At 37.5% G+C, this 20,875-nt stretch overlaps 1 pseudogene; it reads right to left on the bottom strand.

Annotated features, from left to right (window-relative positions):
• Window positions 1–12,209: 12,209 nt before the first annotated feature.
• On the bottom strand, window positions 12,210–13,277 carry LOC127869665 (uncharacterized; annotated as a pseudogene).
• Window positions 13,278–20,875: the final 7,598 nt, after the last annotated feature.

Here is a 20,875-nt window from a genome sequence, read left to right as displayed (position 1 = left end):
ACTTTAAACTTATCATTTAGCATTTTTTCTCCCACACTAGGTCTTTGGAAACATAATAATTTTCTTTTGTCCGACATTGAGTATGTACAGGAAATAAAGAAAAGAATTGGTGATATTGAACTTCGTAGATTTGGAACAATACTTTCAGATGAAAAGCACTGAACAACTAAAAACAATTTGAAAACTGAAATAAACAATATACGGAGTATACATTTAAAAGGATGTATGTAAAGATCCAAATTTCAGTGGACTTAACAATGTAAACTGCAATAAACATATTTTTTCAGTCTTGAACAAATAATGCAATAGCAAAAGCTATATATAAACTAAAAAATGAAGATGATTGTGAAATAACTGACCAAAAATGTATCCTTTATACAATTACATCTTAGTATCAGTATCTTTATAAGCAAACACATATTATTTAGTAGTGAACATTTTAATAACTTTGCAAAAGGAATCAATTGTCCAAAACTTAAACAGAGTGAGTCAATTTCAGAAGTAGGTATAATAATTATTGAAGAAGCTTTCAGAGTTAAAAAATTAATGTCAATAAATAAAAGCCCAGGCATTTCTTGCTTTAATGCAGATTTGTATATAATGTTTTGGAACAAATTTGTAATTTTGTTGTCATATCATTAGATGAAGCATTTAACTGTGAAAATGTATCTATAACACAAACTCAAGGTATAATAACCGGTATTCCAAAAGGTGATATTTCTATGCTATTAAGTTTAATCGGCGTCCAATTACTCTTGTAAATACGGTTTATAAAATTGCATCGGGACTAAAAGCTAAAAGATTAAAATTATTTATGGACAAACTAATTCATTACGACCAGACTGGATTCATAAAAGGGAGATACATAGAGGAAAATGCCAGGTTAATATAAGCCATTTTTCTCAACACTGAAGAAAATGACATCCCAGGTTTACTTCACCTTAAAGACTTCTAAAAAGCATTTGATTCTTTGGCGCGGTGCTTTGTACAGAATAATCTTTCCTTCTTTAATTTCGGTCCAGACATAGGGCATTGGTTTTATGTTTTATATAAAGATTCAAAATCACCTGTTTCTCATTGGGGTAGCTTACTAACCTAATAATCAAACCCCTTTTGCAACCATTATTACTATCATATTGCAAAAAAAGTCTCTGAAGCAAAACAAACTGTACACACTTCTAAAATAAAATAATAAACAGCCATCAGTTTAAGCAAAATGGTGTATAAACGCAATGAACCCACTTCATATGCAAATTTAAACATCAATATTCATGGTGCTAATCTCTGGTCATAAACACGTTGCCAAAATGACGTTATGTTTTTGCGCGAAACTTAATGGCGTTGTTTTTTATTGGTCAATAGCGAAATGACGATATATTTTTTGCGCGAACTTCAACGATATACCCATTTGACGGAGATGAAACCGAAACTGAAAATAGATTTATACGCTAGATTAAAAAAGGACTTTAATTTATAATGACCCTAACCACGATAGAATTTCAGCTTTAAGATCATTTTGTGTTGTAATTATAAGAATTGAATAGCATTTTTCTGCATTTCATCGGTGTATGAACTGTCGGGAAAAATACACCTAATTTATTATTAATGATTTCTGGTGACGGTCAATTCAGAATTTTCAATTCTCGATCACCTTCATACCATCGGCATTTTTGTTTCACATCATTAACAAATGAGTTGATATTAAAATCATTACCTTATTCTGTAATAATGAAAGGTAATTTTCAGTGGTTCGCTCTATTGTATAGATTTAACAGTTAAAAATGTATAACAACTCAATTAGGCCTTAAGGCGAAAGCAATTCGCCCTTATGTCGAACATAAGTTTATCTATTGACAGATGCATACGGTTGATAATTAACCACATATTCATTCCAATTTATGCGACTCAAACTATAAAGAATCCTTAGCTCACAAACAACAGAATCACACAATGTTTTATCTTTTTATGTTTGTACTTGTTTGTCTGCCCTCAGTGCTACATTTGGCCCTCAGTGCTACAGTGCAACTTATTGTCGTCAACATGCTGACACAATAATTTGCGTCAACATGTTGACAAAATAGTAAACTTTTGAATTCAAAACAGGACTGTCACTGTGCAATTTGCATTTTTATAAATATAGGGAATGTATAACCAAATAAATGCTAAATACAAACATGTGTCCGTGTTAAGGGCGAATGTGTCCGACTCATGGGCGAATTCAGTGGGTTTTGTTAATCAACTGTTTTCAAATGAACATAAGCTGGGAATCAAATAATTATTTATAAAATAGACTCATATTATATGATAGCCTGCACAAGCTTAGCTCCGGCTTTGATCACACAGCTTGTTATTATAGACTTATATCTTTAACCCGTCCGACTCAAGGGCAAGTTATCCTACCATTTAAATAAGCCGCGATATTACGGTTCAGTGGTTATAATACAGAATAATGCACAGGATACTTGGGACAAATAGTATTTTGAATAAAAAAATGCTGATGATCCATTATGCTCATTTTGCAAGTCAGGAAAATTTAGAACATTTATTTTGGGAATGTTAGAGATCTAAAGCAATAATTGACGACATAATCTTTTCCTGTCATGAATAAACAAGAAACCGTCGGAGACGGGTGATGCTCCCCAAAGTATTTTTTGTCACAATATTGCACTAAATATTTAGATAAAAGGAAACGTCTTGAGTGCACAGTAGTTGGGGGGACAAGAATTTTTTTATAGAAAATTTCAAAGGGCCATAACTCTGTCAAAAATCATCCGACCAGAAGCCGCTGAAAATATGCACATCTCCTCTTGGTAGTGAAGCTTCCCATAAAGTTTCATTGAATTCCGGTCATTAGTTGCTGAAAAATAGCCCGGACAAAAATTGCACAGTAGTTGGGGGGACACAATTTTTTTTAGAAAATTTCAAAGGGCCATAACTCTGTGAAAAATCATCCGACCAGAACCCGCTGATAATATTCACATCTCCTCTTGGTAGTGAAGCTTCCCATAAAGTTTCATTGAATTCCGGTCATTAGTTGCCGAAAAATAGCCCGGACAAAAATTGTGCACGGACGGACAGACAGACACACACACGGACAGACGAAGCGGCGACTATATGCTGCCCCCAAAATAAATTTTGGGGCAGCATAAAAACTCACCCCCGAAAACAAAGTTTACAATTGGGTATATTTGAGTCACTCTGTCTGTCAGTTTGCTCACTGTTTGTTTGCTTATGTTTTAAGTTTGTGAAGTAAACCTCTAAATTTTGTTATGCGATTTAAATGAGGAAACTTGAAATATGTCATCATAAAATTTAGATATACGACACGCGTTTTCCATGTCCATTGATCCACATGTTCCTTACTTATTTGACCTGGAATTTTCTTATAGCACTGTCGGACCGTATTTGGTACAAAAACGAATATGTACAAGTTTGTACCATATTCGGCCGAATATGGTACAACTGTCTAATTGTACCATATACGTATCTGCAGTTTTGGGGTAAAATGCCTGACCGAATATGGTACAAACTCATCATCGTAATCATCATCATCATCATCATCGTTATCTCATCATCATCATCATCATCATCATCATCGTTATCTCATCATCATCATCATCATCATCATCATCATCATCATCATCATCATCATCATCACATCAATTATCAACACCCCAATGATCATCATCGTTGTTATCTTTACCAACACCACCATCATCATCACCATCAAAACCAACATCATCATATCCATTATCATGATCGTAATGGTGATCACAAAAGTTTTTTTTGTGATGATAATGACAGCGATGTTTTCGGTCGATAATGAGGATGTTGTGATGATGATGACGACGATGAGAATATCATCATCATCATCGGCCAATAAACATCGCCATCATCATCATCACAAATATTTTTTTATCATCATCATCATTATCATCATCGTCGGCCGATAAACATCGCCGTCATCATCATCTAAAAACTTATCATCATCATTATAACCATCATCATCGTCCGATAAACATCGCTGTCATCATCATCCCAAAACGTTTGTTATCATCATCATCATCATCATTATCATCATCATCATCATCATCATCACCACAATCATCAAACCCCAATCATCATAACCACTGTCATCATCATCACCACCACCATCATCATCACAATTTTTTTACCATCATCATCATCACAAATGTTTTGTCATCATCATCATCACATATTCATTTTACATTTTGTATTTTATAATTTGTTTCATTCAAGAGATTCAACAAACTTGTACTTTTTTATACGCCCGTATAAAATACGGGACGTATTATGTGAAACCCCTTGGCGGGCGGGCGGGCGGCGGGCGGGCGGCGGGCGGGCGGCGGGCGGCGGGCGGAAGGCATCACTTTGTCCGGACTCTAATTCAAATTGTATTCATCCGATCTTCACCAAACTTGGTCAGCAGTTGCATCTAGTTGATATCTAGGCCAAGTTCGAATATGGGTCATGCCGGGTCAAAAACTAGGTCATAGGGTCAATAAGTGCATTTTCAAAGGGGCCACTTTGTCCGGACTCTATTTCAAATTGTATTCATCCGATCTTCACCAAACTTGGTCAGCAGTTGCATCTAGTTGATATATAGGCCAAGTTCGAATATGGGTCATGCCGGGTCAAAAACTAGGTCATAGGGTCAATTAGTGCATTTTCAACGGCGCCACTTTGTCCGGACTCTAATTCAAATTGTATTCATCCGATCTTCACCAAACTTGGTCAGTAGTTGCATCTAGTTGATATCTAGGTCAAGTCCGAATATGGGTCATGCTGGGTCAAAAACTAGGTCAAAGGGTCAATTAGTGCATTTTACTTTGTCCGGACTCTAATTCAAATTGTATAAATCTTATCTTCACCAAACTTGGTCAGTAGTTGCATCTAGTTGATATCTAGGCCAAGTTCGAATATGGGTCATGCCAGGTAAAAAACTAGGTCATAGGGTCAATTAGTCCATTTTCAACAGCGCCACTTTGTCCGGACTCTTATTCAAATTGTATTCATCCGATCTTTACCAAACTTGGTCAGTAGTTGCATCTAGTTGATATCTAGGTCAAGTTCGAATATGGGTCATGTCGGGTCAAGAACTAGGTCATAGGGTCAATTAGTGCATTTTCAACGGCGCCACTTTGTCCGGACTCTAATTCAAAATGTATTCATCCGAAACTTTTAAACAACTTTTTATCCTGCGTCAAAGTGGTATGGGGGTATAAGTCACATTCAGTGACAAAGCTCTAGTTCAAGTTGAATTCACCAAACTTGGTCAGAGGTAGTATATAGATTATATATCAGTCAGGTCTGATTGGAGACATGCAACCGATTAACACATGCAATATTTTTATGCAATATTTTTATCCAGTTTTATTTTGCGATATTTTCATCGGGTTTATTTTTTTCGCGATTTTTGAAATTTTTTTTTGCTTATTTCCAAAACAAATACATCAATCATCAGTGTATCATCTCCAATGGCACACGAATCGGGCGTATATTGCTCCGTCATGCGGCGCTCTTGTTCATTTATTGGTATACTGACAGGATTTTTCAAAGTAATATTGAAGAACATAGAACAGCATTTAAATTTTAATCCAACTGTAGCATTTTGACAAGACATAATATACATATATACATTCATTTTAGTAGCAGCCAAAATATCCCAAATGTGCTTCGTAAAAAGTTACCAGTAAATGAGCAAATGACAACAAATTTCCGGTAGAAGAACATAATCATCAATCACAAAAATAACATAACAGGTTTCCAAACACCGATATACATGTATATTTCACCTGTAATGTCTGTACATGACATCTATGATATCATACCAACCGATTCCACTAACACGCAAACGCAGCCATGCGTTTGCCCATATTGGCCCCTTGATGATTTCTTTTATTGCCGAAATAAGACCGCTGTTTCTGCCCGCTCTTGTTAATAGGAAACGAACGCTAACAGGATTTCTGTTACTAGTATCTAGTCCAATATCCGGCCGAATGTAAATTCTAGGTGTTTGCAAACTCATTGACCTTATTAAATCTCTAAAGGGTTTGCCGACCTTCGCCAACACAAACTGGATTGACGGGTTTGATTGTATGCAGAACTTAAAAATTTCAACTTGAATGTGAAGTGGTAACATCAGAAATGGAAAAGTCGTTCGCTTCTGTGCCCTCCTATTGTTTATCATATCTTGAAGCTCTTTCAGGGCTGAACACACAGAGACGTCACCGTTGTCGCCAGAGTCACCGTTGTCGCCGGAGTCACCGTTGTCGCCAGACGCAGCGTTGTCGCCGGAGTCACCGTTGTCGCCGGAGTCACCGTTGTCGCTGGAGTCACCGTTGTCGCCGGAGTCACCGTTGTCGCAAGAGTCACCGTTGTCGCCAGACGCAGCGTTGTCGCCAGATGCAGTGTTGTCGCCAGACGCAGCGTTGTCGCCGGAGTCACCGTTGTCGCCAGACGCAGCGTTGTCGCCGGAGTCACCGTTGTCGCCGGAGTCACCGTTGTCGCTGGAGTCACCGTTGTCGCCGGAGTCACCGTTGTCGCAAGAGTCACCGTTGTCGCCAGACGCAGCGTTGTCGCCAGATGCAGTGTTGTCGCCAGACGCAGCGGTGTCGCCGGAGTCACCGTTGTCGCCAGAGTCACCGTTGTCGCTGGAGTCACCGTTGTCGCCGGAGTCACCGTTGTCGCAAGAGTCACCGTTGTCGCCAGACGCAGCGTTGTCGCCAGATGCAGTGTTGTCGCCAGACGCAGCGTTGTCGCCGGAGTCACCGTTGTCGCCAGACGCAGCGTTGTCGCCGGAGTCACCGTTGTCGCCGGAGTCACCGTTGTCACTGGAGTCACCGTTGTCGCCGGAGTCACCGTTGTCGCAAGAGTCACCGTTGTCGCCAGACGCAGCGTTGTCGCCAGATGCAGTGTTGTCGCCAGACGCAGCGGTGTCGCCGGAGTCACCGTTGTCGCCAGAGTCACCGTTGTCGCCAGACGCAGCGTTGTCGCCTGACGCAGCGTTGTCGCCAGACGCAGCGCTGTCGCCAGAGTCACCGTTGTCATACGACTGTTCTAAGCGTGATATTATGTCCTTGTACACGCGTTGATTGATACGGATACTAACGTAATGCATGCCAAATCCTTCTGGGAAATACCCCAATGCAATTGTTCCAACATTACCATCGAACTTTCCATCTGCTGACACAATTGATGAGTGTTCTAGTCCTCGGGTAGAAACTACCAGGCACTGCAAATTATATTCTCTCATAAGTGCAATGAGCGTGAGGTTGTCGCCGTATGTCCCATTCTTAGACATATTCTTAACGTATTCATCAAATGTTTCATCATAGACAAAAGTTTCATAGAAATATCTGTTTTCTACAATGTGATGGACTGCTTCCTTACGTAAAGCATCTACGTCTTTGTATATACCAATTTTACCAAGTTGATGCGATATAGCAGCAAATTGACAATTTCCATCCGGATTTGGGTCCATGGCAATATTCACCCCATCCAACAACTGCAGATTTTCATGGTGTGTTAAAACATGATAGTACTTAGTTCTGTGATTTTGTTTCTCTGAGCGGTTCTGTTTTAATGAATGTTTGTTAATTTTTCGTTGTTTCTCTAACGCAACAGTTAGGCTAGTCATGTTTTCGACCCCAACCGATTTGCTTACGAATCCAAGTTCGGGTTTGTTCGGTACTTGAAATGACACGATATAAACACCATTTCGTTTTACTTTTTCTACCTTGCCTTCGATAACATATCTTTTGGTTGGCACCCTGGATTTTCGAAAGGGATAGCGAATTAATACTGTCTCTCCTACTTTGTACTTGCTTGGGGAAGTTGCGTTTTTCAACAGCGACCTGTAAGCCTTTTTATTTGCTCGCCGTATGGTTTTCTTTATTTCACGAGAACTATGACGTTCTTTGGTAAAAACATGACTTCTTCCGTAGTAGGCTTCAAAGGGCGTGAGACCCCCAAGAACTCGTTTGAAACTTGTGTTTATGGCATAGGCTAAATCTTGAAGCCCTTCGACCCAGTTAAATCCACGTTTACTTTTTGTTGCAAATAGAATCTTGGCCTTTATAACACTGTTTGACCTTTCACACTTGCCCTGTGATTGAGGATGATACGGCCTACTATTGATCATTTTGATGTTGTACTTGTTCAACAAAAGTTTCATACTAGGGCCTTTAAATTCCAGTCCGTTGTCACATTGGATGATGTCAGGGGCAAGGTTAACCATCAACACGTCCTCTAATGCCTTTGCAACTTCACGCGAACTCTTCGTTTTCAGGGGTTTTGGCATAACGTACCTAGAATAAACGTCCACGACTTGTAGAATATAACTGTATGTGGACCCCTTGTAGCTAACACTTTGATTTTTCGTGTTAATTATGTCAATCTGCCATCTTTTGCCTGGTTCCTCTTCTGTAATTGTCTTTGGCTTTGGCTTGTTTGTAAATCTCGGATACTTCTCATGGTAATACTTGCTATTGTACAGTATTTCAAGGATAGCTTGTTCCGAGAACCCCGTGTAATTTACTTTCAGTTTGTTGTAAATAACCCTTGCTCCACATCCTTTGTTTTCCATGAACATCTTCTCAACAAATCTAGGAAGATCTTCTTTCACAAGGACTTGCTTTCCGCCACACAATAAAGAACCCCGGTCACCAAGCTCGAAGTCCTTACGTTTTCTAATCATGGCCAAACAATTATTCTCTTCAGGTGTCCGTTTCTTCACAGGGACATCGAACGATCCGTTTAAACATCTGACAATAATGTCGTACTTCGACCTGGGCAAGCACCCTAATTGCTTCCTTTTTCTCCTAATTGCTTCCTTCATCTGAAATAATATAATAAGTTATTATACATTTATACTTCATTAGTTAATAGAGCTTGTATTGAACACCGCGTGTCGAAAACGAATGTCTCACGACATGAGCTGAGCTAAAATCACTCGTCTGGTAGCTCCGCTAAAATTTACAATCCGAACTTCCGGGCAATATGCGCAATGAAAGTAGCAAGTACTTCATGTAAAGTTTCATTGAAATCCAACCGAATTCAAATTCAGGGGAAAAATAGCGGGCAAACTTATGGCGGTCAACGGACAAACGGTCTGTAGAAACCAATGCTACGTGGATGGAAGGGATATAAAGAAGGGGCCCTGGGGGCCTAGGTCGCTCACCAGAAGTCACGACTAGGCAGGGTTCGAAGGTCAAAGACCTATAAACTCCATAAAATTTAAAATGTTCAAATCTACAGATTACAGGAGCTCGATCTGATTTTGGTGGAAAATACACTTTCGAAAAAATGACTGTAGCTTAAATATTTTAGCAGTTTAGGAGTTACGCACCCGGAAGGAATGCCACGGACAATTGGATAGACGGACGGACAACTGCAAATGCACTCTGAGGGGGGGGGGGGGCATAAAACATAAAAATCAATGCATGTTAAAACATCAATGCATATTAAGACAACTGAAAATTAAAATTATGTACAGTACTTACTGTCAAGAATTCTTTTGAAGTTTGAAGAAAGTTTGGATTTCAATTCTTTCTAGTCGAAAATCACAACTTTTCTTGCCGACCGCCAAGTCAAATATGGTTACTGACTTCTGAGTAAGACTCGTGTGCAAAATTCCCGCCTTTTTAAAGCGGCACGTTATCAAAGAAAAAATCGGAAACTTCAAAGCTTTGTCGGCTTCTCAGCAATATGACGTCGGAACGACAAATCAACTTTACAAAGTAATGTTTAGGAATACAGTCACACCTGTCTAAAGCAGCCAGTCAAACATCCTTATTTTTGGAGAGATATATTCATTTAAAAGAGCTCAAAATCTCTTAAATCGGATTTTGGTGAAAATACACTTTCGAAAAAAAAAGTTTTAAAAATTTGAAAATTGCTATTAATGATCTCCACGAAAGTATCTGGCCCGCCCGGGAATCGAACCCAGGCCGCCTGCGTGCCAATCTGACGCGCAACCGACTGAGCTAGTCGGCGAAACAGTTACACAACCAGCAAAATCCATGTAAAGTGTGGTTAGGTTAGCTGTTTCTGTTACTGCTAGTTACGACGACGACGACGACGACGACGACGACGATGATGATGATGATGATGATGATGATGATGATGATGATGATGATGATGATGATGATGATGATGATACTTTTGTCACTTCCAATATTAGGTTAATACAATGTATTTGAGTTTGAAAAAAAGTTTACACATCGGCAGACTATTTCATTTATTAAGAAATACATAATTTATGTACCATATACGTAGGCCATTTTCATTTTTATGAGTTTTTTTGGTATGTACCAAATACGTTTTGGCGAGCATAGAAAAACTTATTCCAACCGAATATGGTACAATGTTTGTACCATATTCGGTCGAAAATTGTACCATCTTCGGTCCGAGTATGGTACATTTGTACCATATTCGGCCGAATATGGTACAAATGTACCATATTCGTTTTTGTACCAAATACGGTCCGACATAGCACTTCATGGGGAATCAAACCCAGCACGTTAACGAACAAAAGCTTATGCAATAAAACTTCTAAAATGGATTCTCAAAATGTCCCGATGTAATTGTTCTCAATAATCAGGCAGTGCAAGACCTAAAAAATAATTGACAAAAGGCACAACCCTTCACTTATACCTTTTCTTTTAGTTCTACACCCATACATTAACAAAATTTATTTGGCGGGGGATATCAATTCAACGAATTTGCTTGTGTGAAAGACAAAAGAAGAATGAATGTGTGTGTGTGGGGGGGGGGGGTATCTGTACTCCCCTGGTACATGTTTAGTATTGTTTATTGTTCTTGGCCTAGCTTTACTAGTTTCATTGAATTGAATCCATTTAATTTATAGTTCTAAGCTCACCTGAGGATTTTTTTTCTTCAAGCACCATTTTTTTCAACTTGATTTTTTTTCTTCAAAACAAGACCCGCATTAGGGTGATATGTTAAACAGAAAATGCAACGATTTTTTCAAATGACACAATTCATAGATTGATAACCTTACACAACAATTCTTCTCAAGTGAGTGCTTTAGTTCCAGTAGTCTCCATTAATTAAAATGTTCTTTTGCCTGCCCTTTTAATGAAGGTAAAACAGATTTCAATCTGTTTGAACATTTACATGTGTATTCTATATTTGTCTAGAGCAAGGGATCAGAAAAGAGTTACCTGTTCATTTGTTTTGCTTTTACTTTGTTAAATATAAGGACACATTTCGCTCTTATATCCTTGAATATGTTGTTTACAATGACAGCTAGTCATAGTGGCAGACAGCCATGTGATACTAAAACAGATTGTGATGGAATTTGACACTTAAAGCAAAAATATATCTAACCTTCGATCATCAGCTTAAGTATGGAATAATTACTTTGTGATGATTAGAAGTGATCAATGGATTTCAATGAAAGTAAACCAATAAAAACCAGCACAATACCTTTATATTGATATGTTATCATTACTAATGTCATCATCATAGACAGTGTGAACATAAATACCTTAAACAAAGGTCAACCATATGATAATATGTTTCCATGTTGTTGTTTTTTTATACATGCATGTTTAGGCAATTTTTCTTTGTGTGCAGTTCTGAATATATTTTAACTACAATTCCAGGTTAAATATTTGCATTCCAATTATAAATTGCATGCATGCAACTTTTTTTATTATACACTGCAGTAAGAAGCTTCCAACACTTTAGCATTTTGCATTCACTCAAAGTTTTAATGAAATAAGTGTCAAATTCCAAATTATGGATGATATTATTATTATTGTTGTTGGTTTTTGTTTAAAGATATTTTATCGTTTGTTATGTAATTTGCTATAAAAGTGGAACAGCAATTGTTTTTATTCAATTTATTTAAGTGCAATAGACATATTTTCAAGAACATAGAATTGCATACATGTGAAAACAATTCTGTTGGATACACAAAAACCTTATCATTTAACAGACATATGGACACTTTAATTTTTTATCACTTTTAAATAAAAACTATTAAGATAAATGCATGATCAGGACTCAAAACTTACCGTCTGATTACAACATAATGTAAATAACTACTGAGTAGTATTAGTGAAAACCAAGCATATTTAATAAATAATGGTCAATACAAATTTGTATTAGTATGTTTCATTATGTTTAATATAAAAAGTAAACCAAACTAAATCGTCTCAACAGGTAGAACAGAAACCGAAGGCTTATTAATTCAGTTTATCGTAAACTGCCTGGTTATAATTGTTCTTTTCATAACGCCTTCGACATTATTTTGAGGTACAAATAATGGAAAGTTATTATCATCATTTTCCGGTTCATCATTTTCAAAAAGAATGTAAATTTCATCTTCATTTAAAATGCATAAATTATGCAGTATGCAACTTGCAATGACTGATTTGACAATGAACTCTATATTTACCATATCAATAAACATAAGTCTGCGAAATCTACTCTTAAACATGCCAAAGCTGTTTTCTATGAGGACACGGGTGCCAGAAAGGGCTTTGTAAAAGTTCACCTGTTCCCTTGAAAGGTGACCATTATCGCTAAATGGTGTCATCAAGTATCTAGAAATCGGATAAGCTCCATCTCCTATTATGTGATTCATTCCAGTAAACCCGGGAAGTGCAGCAAATAAAGGCGAGTTACGGAAAACGCGTGCATCATGCACCTTTCCAGGCCACCCACAATACACATCTGTGAAACGCCTGTCTTCTCGACAAACAGCTTGCAAGATTATTGAATAGTGTCCTTTTCTATTGAAGTAGTCCGGAGACCTTTTCCTTGGTGCAGAAATTTGTATGTGCGTCTCATCTATTGCCCCCCAAGACTCCGGGGAAGCCTTTCTTATTTTGAAATTCATCAATCACAATCTGCTTGCCATTGTTTGATGGCCAATATATTACTGTTTTAAGAAGACTGTCACATAAAACTGTCAGCATTATTCGGTTATGGTCTAAGAAAGTTGACTTTGATACGTTAAAACGGTCTGCAATAGACCTTACTGTCTCTAAATTACCCAAATACCAAAGCGTCATTAGTAAGTCCTTATCCAATGAAACTTGTTCACGACCCCCAGTGGCAATCCTTCTACGAAACTGATCATCAGCTGAAATTCTCTCCAGAACTTTTTCTAAAGTACCCCTTATCATGCGAAAAAAGGTCTTAAAGTCATCTGGGAGGTACTGAGGTACGGTGCCTTCAACGTAGTTGGCCACTTTTGGGACATCATCTAGAGCTGCATCTGAAAAGAAACCAAATTACTAGTTATTAAATGGATTTAGTTAAAAGCCTGTTATATTGCTTTGATTACGTCAAGCTTATTAATACTTTAAAACTCAATATGACTTTTGTGCTTAGTAATCTTTATTACTTGGTTCAGAGCATTTTCAACCCAGGACCCTAATACAACCCTGTGCCATTAAAATTGCAATAATTATTCAAATAAAACTCAAAATTGAGTTTAGATGTTTGTTTTCATGGCTATGTTAACATCACAGGGCTGAAGCATGGTCCTAAGATGTTAGGGAGTATGGGTACACCCCTTTGGGTGATACACATTATTTAGCATCTTTATCGTTTTTATAATTAATGAATTCCGACTATTAATCCAATAAATAAAATATATACATTAATTGGTAATTGTCAATAGTTAATACTCGGTGTATACATTTTCCAATAGATACAAAAGAAATGTACTAATAATCTAAATAAGGAACTCATACATCATTATTGAAATTTCAGCTTTAATGTTGATGAGGCCTTTTCCTTCCACTTTAAGCGGGATTTAGCCATCTCCGCTTTTCAGCCACGCCTGTTCAAAATATTTCCCGTGATGCAAATTATAGGACATATATATGAAAATTTTACAACAAATATATGGAATTTATACCACACACATATTTTGAAAATTATACAACACATATATCAGAATTATACCACATATATATCAAAATATTGCATACATATATGAACTTTTAGAACATATACATGAAAATATCAAACATAAATATGAAATTATACAACATATATTTGTTATGCAATACATATATCGGATTTTAGCATATATATATCAATTTATACAACATATATATGCAATTATACTACACACAAATGGAAATATAGAACATATATATTCAAATATACTACATAAATATGGATTTTACCATATATATATATATATATATATATATATATATATATATATATATATATATATATATATATATATATATATATATATATATATATATATATATATATATATATATATATATACAATTTACAATTTATACAACATGTATATGCAATTATACCACACACAAGTGGAAATATACAACATATATATACAATTATACCACATACATATGGAAACATTGAATTTTGCAACGTTTGACACGCCATATGTTTCTGCTGATAAATCTCTTCAGGCATCGAATTGTAACATTAAAGGGGCCTTTTCACAGATATTGGTATATTTTGAAGTTTGTCATTAAATGCTTTATATTGATAAATGTAAACACTGGATCGTAAAAGCTCCAGTAAAAAATCAAGAATAAAATTTAAAAAAGGAAAAAAAGTAGCCGGTACCGGCTCGAACCAGTGACCCCCGGAGTCCTGGAGTTAGTCTGAAGTAAAAACGCAAAAGCCCTCTCGGCTATTCCGCCGAGTATACACAATTTTAGTATTTTATACTTTATATAAGCAATCTTCGTAGTTTCGTAAATTTAAACGACAACAACAGAACTCTCCAAATTATTCAATCGTTTCGCGTTGCAACGCTTTATAATTTTTAGGTTTTCAAATCGTCAAAAGATACATATGATGGCTATATTGGACTATGGTAAATGTTCAGTAATACTGTTTCCTCACAAATATCATAACTAAAACGAAAATTTGCGAATCTGAAACAACTTTTATCAATTTTGTCAATTTACCAAACCGTGAAAAGATCCCTTTAATGTCTTGTTTAGGTAGCAATTAAAGCACGCAGTTCTTTCAGATCATAAAAAACATAGCATATGTATTGGGTTTCCTGACTGTCAGACTTTCGTAAACATCTGTCGTCATTTACCGACCTATGAACTTTAAACACGGCGGTGTTGTGTGGTACCTGTAATAAAAGATACACGGTGTACATCAAGTACGATTGCACGAATTTTACGATTTTGAATTTGATCTGACAAAGTTTCTAACGAAAATCGTACAAGGATGCATTTAGCTTCAATAGCCGAATGAAGCACATTAAGAATCCCATGTGAAATCAGAAATAATAAACAAGTATAATGCATTCTTTGTACTTGAAGAATATCAATATTGTGTTAGATGTTGCTGTATTAGAGCTGTATAGACAAGTTTTAAACTATTAAATAACTCGTGAAGCTTAAAAAGGGTAAACGAAAAAAAAAGTTTGACGACGTATATTAAGACGTATCTTAAGAGCTGTTGGTGTGAATAAATGTCGAAGTTTATGACGTCCTTCCGCGCCGGAGGCTTCATTATGCGAGAACCCGGAGTGTGTCCCAGCAATTCCACCTAATTACCTGTTCGACTCACAACAGTTAGTTCGAATTTTGATTTATAGCTGCAATTTACAGCTTTTTGTTGCAATGTATTAAACAATATTTTTTCAATTGTGGTAATGTTTTTCATTGTTTGGGAAAGCTGGAGTAGCCAGGCGGAAACCCCGCCTGTTCGGTATAGTCACCACAAAACAAATCACGGAAATCGAATCCGGGTCTCCTGGGTGAAAAGCGCGTGTAAAAACCACTGCGCCAGCCGGACATCAGTTTAATTAAATATAAGAAGTGTTCAGAAAATTCCCGACACGAGTTAAATGATCAACAATGTTTAAAACCTCTTAATGTGTGAATTCTAAAATGTACGATTGGTACCCGAATACATCACTTAAGCGTGCTTAATATAAAAAGATATCTGTATGGGCTCTGACAAGTATCGATTTTTGTCATTAACCTTTCGGATATTCCCTTCCAATCTCTTGCACGACGGTTACATTACATTCACCTCTGTGTTGGGCTCAGAACGGACTATTGTTATGAAAGCGTCTCGTTCATGTCATGATCATACCAAGCGTTCATCATTGAGGTTACAGTATACTAAACAATCTCTTGCACGACGGTTACATTGCATTCACTGCATTAAAGAAAACCATCTCATACCATGATATCTTATATCAGTCTTAATTTATTATTATAAAATTGATATGGTTTCTTGATGTTAAGAAACCAACATACATACACACGTCGAAGCAATTCCTAACGTCACTCAATAAACATTATGTTCAATTGCTGACATTTGTAAAGTGCGTGAAATGATTCCATCTGCATAAATGGGCAATAAAATAGTTCCAAAGAGTTGCATTAAAACTCGCAAGTTTTTGCACGATTTATCGTACATTTAAAAGTCATATTTCTTAATTTAATGCATGCGATCTTAAACATCCAATCAAATATACATTGAATGCGTTTGTTCGGTTTTAGCTATTCTATAGACAAAATGGTGTGCTGAGCCTTTCGCAGAGTTGTATGTGAGAGCAAGGAACGACAACTCTGCGTGGAGATTGATTCCCTTCGTGTGTTCATAACACACTCTGAATACATTATAAAAGGCATTGTAAAATACCACAATTGCTTGCTTATTATTATATGATACGATTGGGTGGGGATATTTAAAAGAATCATTCATGATAAAGTAATCATTAGGCAGCCTTTAAACCGTTAGCAAAACATAAACATGCCTCTGCCATAAGTATTTCGACATTTCCATTCGTATCAAGTTATCGCATATCAGTGATACACAGCGGGAAATATTTAAATTAAAAATTAAATTAAAATTTTAAACTGCATTTAGAATCAAGTGTATATTTATATCAATATATTCGATTTTTTCTGCATGCCCAATGTTTCCATGTTGGCTCATTTACCATGGTCCATACCCTGCGAGCAAACACGCTCATTATACGCAAAGGGGACTTGGTACCAAAGTCTACTTGGATAATCGACAAGGAGGAATCGATTTACGATAAAAAAATTCACGTGCGTGTAGATAACACGTTCCTTTGAAGTGAAAAATACTATTCAGTACTTTTATTTTGAGGATTAAAAGTAACAGTTACATTTTTACTTGAACAAATATGCAACAAAATCGACGACGTGTTCGTTCTTTTTTATTAATGTGACTCACTATTAAGTAATTGCTAGGTCTATGTCGTTTGATTTAAGTTTAATTCAACCAAAATCGTTACAAAATATTGATACTTTCAATGCATTTTAATTCGGTTTTATTTCCCCTTCTTTGCAAACCTGAATAGATGAATACTTACGAAATGTTAGGTATGTCATTCATAAACGACCTTCCTCTTTTAAACCACTCGAACACCATTAATGGTGTGAACCCTTTACTGCAATAAATTAACCATGTTATACTCACACGTTTTTATTTTGTTCTGATAAATTAACTCAGGAGTTATGTGTATATGAGGCATGATTTTTAAGAATCATTATTTTAACTTTGATACATAGGAAGAAACTCAACTTCTATTTGATATTTTAAGCATACATGCTGTATCAATTGTTGTTAGTTTTAGAAGATGATTAAAAGTTTGAAATGAGTGATTTCCCTTAATAACATCCTGAAAAAAAAACTTTTAACCAAATATTGTCAACTTGATTAACGTTGCTATTTATTTATAGAGTAGGCTCACAATTTTGATTACTCGCACACATACTTATTCAGAACGAGTATTTCTCTAAGTTAGATACTTTTAAGACATTTTTAATACATAAATGACCCTTGAATTTAACAATAATAATTTCATTTTGAAAATTACAGCAACTTTTACTCCACTACGTACACGAAAATGTCTACTACACAATACATACACTTGTGTCACATAAGTATGTTCATATTGACAAAGGATTGGAGTTGATTTCAGTTTGAACGACGATTTATAATCCTGCGGATTTATTAATGTCATTTATATGTGTACCTCATAAAAATAATTGGGATGATATACACATAATCGTTCTGTATCCTGTCAAATACCTGGACTCTTGATATTGTCGAAACGAATCTAAATTGATACTCGAATGAAAAAATCTAGTTTACCACAAGTATTAAACTTCTATTTAATAAATCCGAAGGACAACGAATCACATCCTCTACGATCAGCAATTGTAGTTTGGTTCATATAATCACAAAAGCTATTTATTTGTTAGTTCATAGTAAGTGTTAAACTAACTAGAGTTGATCGGCGGCTTATTTAAAGAACATGGACTGATATTGGATATTTACTCGTGTGATTAGTGGGGAAAGTGATAAGCCGTGTATGGGCAGGTATAAAGGCGTAATGGAACTCGTCAATGTTGTGACCGATCTGACACTGGACTCAAGACAGACTGATCAACGCTGTGTCCCGATCTGAAACTGGCCCACTGGACTCCAGACAAACTGGTCAATATTGTGACCAGATCTCACGCTGCCGCACTGGACTCCAGACAGACTGGTCAATGTTTTGACCAGATGTTACATTGTTCACTTAAGTTCGGACAGACTTGTCAACGCTGAGTCCCGATCTGAAACTGGCTCACTGGACTAGAGACAGACTGGTCAATGTTGTGACCCGATCTGACTCTGGCTCACTGAACTCCGGACAGACTTGTCAACGCTGTGTCCCGATCTGAAACTGGTTCACTGGACTTCGGACAGACTTGTAAACGCTGTCACCCGATCTGACACAGGCTCACTGGACTCCAGACAGCCTGGTCAATGTTGTAACCCTGTCTGACACTGGCTAACTGGACTCCGGACAGACTTGTAAACGTTTTAACAAGATCTGAAACTGTTCACTGGACTTCGGACAGACTTGTAAACGCTATCACCCGATCTGACACAGGATCACTGGACTCCAGACAGCCTGGTCAATGTTGTAACCCGATCTGACACTGACTAACTTAACTCCGGACAGGCTTGTCAACGCTGTGATCCGATCTGACAACGGATCACAGAACTACATGCAGACTGGCTAATGTTTTGACCCGATCTCACACTGGAAACTTGACTTCAAACCGACTTGTCTATGTTGTGACCCGATCTGACACTGGCTCACTGGACTCCAGATAGACTGGCCAAAGCTGTGTCCCGATCTGACACTGGTCACTGGACTCCAGACAAACTGGTCAACGCTATAACCTGATCTGACACTGGCTCACTGGACTCCAGACAAACTGGTCAACGCCGTGACCTGATCTGACACTGGCTCACTGGACTCCAGACAAACTGGTCAACGCCGTGACCTGTTTTGACACTGGCTCACTAGACTACAGACAGACTGGTCAACGCCGTGACCTGATCTGACACTGGCTCGCTGGACTCCAGACAGACTGGCCCATGTTGTAACCGATCTGACACTGGCTCACCGGACTAGAGACAGACTGGTCAATACCGTGACCTGATCTGACACTGGCTCACTGCGCTACAGACAAACTGGTCAACGCCGTGACCTGTTCGGACACTGGTCACTGGACTAGAGACATACTGGTCAACGCCCTGACCTGATCTTACACTGGCTCACCGGACTACAGACAGACTTGTCAACGCCGTGACCTGATCTTACAATGGCTCACCGGACTACAGACAGACTGGTCAACGCCGTGACCTGATCTGACACTGGCTCACTGGACTCCAGACAAACTGGTCAACGCCGTGACCTGATCTTGCACTGGCTCACCGGGCTACAGACAGACTGGTCAACGCCATGACCTGATCTTACACTGGCTCATTGGACTCCAGGCAGACTGGTCAACGCCGTGACCTGATCTTACACTGGCTCATCGGACTACAGACAGACTGGTCAACGCCGTGACCTGATCTTACACTGGCTCACTGGACTGCAGACAGACTGGTCAACGCCGTGACCTGATCTTACACTGCCTAATCGGACTACAGACAGACTGGTCAACGCCGTGACCTGATCTTACACTGGCTCACTGGACTCCAGGCAGACTGGTCAACGCTGTGACCTGATCTTACACTGGCTCATCGGACTACAGACAACTGGTCAACGCCGTGACCTGATTTTACACTGGCTCACTGGACTGCAGACAGACTGGTCAATGCCGTGACCTGATCTTACACTGGCTCATCGGACTACAGACAACTGGTCAACGCCGTGACCTGATCTTACACTGGCTCACTGGACTCCAGACAGACTGGTCAACGTTGTAGAGAGTTTCAGTCCAATATTGTGGTCCAAATATGTGCAATTATCAAGACACAGTATAGTAAAACTCGATTAAATGTATTTATTAAGTAAACTATATCATACTTATGTATTTTATTACAATTCGTATAATGTATGTATGCATACGTATATTGGAAAATAGTAATTATTTTGTTGGGTTTCTTAATGAAGACATCAACGTTTTGAGCTCTTGGTGGAATACATAATAATTTGTGTCAAAATTAATTAGATTCTATGTATTCCATAGCTGAAGGGATCGATCCTTTTTGCTGCTTACTACACCAAATGTAAATTTCGTAGTGATGCCTGTAAAAAGTATTATTCAATATAAGATATTTGGACTTAAACTTAGGTGTTATAGATAATGACTGGTAATCGTACAAGAATGGTGTAATTAAATAGTCCACCAACATGATATATGGCATGCGTTTTGCAAATAAACATGATCGTATGTAGCGTATAAGCTTTTCTTGACTTAAAATAAATATCAAACTGCGACGAACAGTTTATATAGCGGTATCAATTGAAACTCAGTATTTCAATGACTCAAATTGCACGAGTTGAAGTGTAAAGTTACATGATATT

Source organism: Dreissena polymorpha, chromosome 2, assembly GCF_020536995.1.
Source record: "Dreissena polymorpha isolate Duluth1 chromosome 2, UMN_Dpol_1.0, whole genome shotgun sequence".
In the NCBI taxonomy this organism is placed as follows: Eukaryota; Metazoa; Mollusca; class Bivalvia; order Myida; family Dreissenidae; genus Dreissena; species Dreissena polymorpha.
This window is presented reverse-complemented; position numbering and strand designations above follow the sequence as displayed.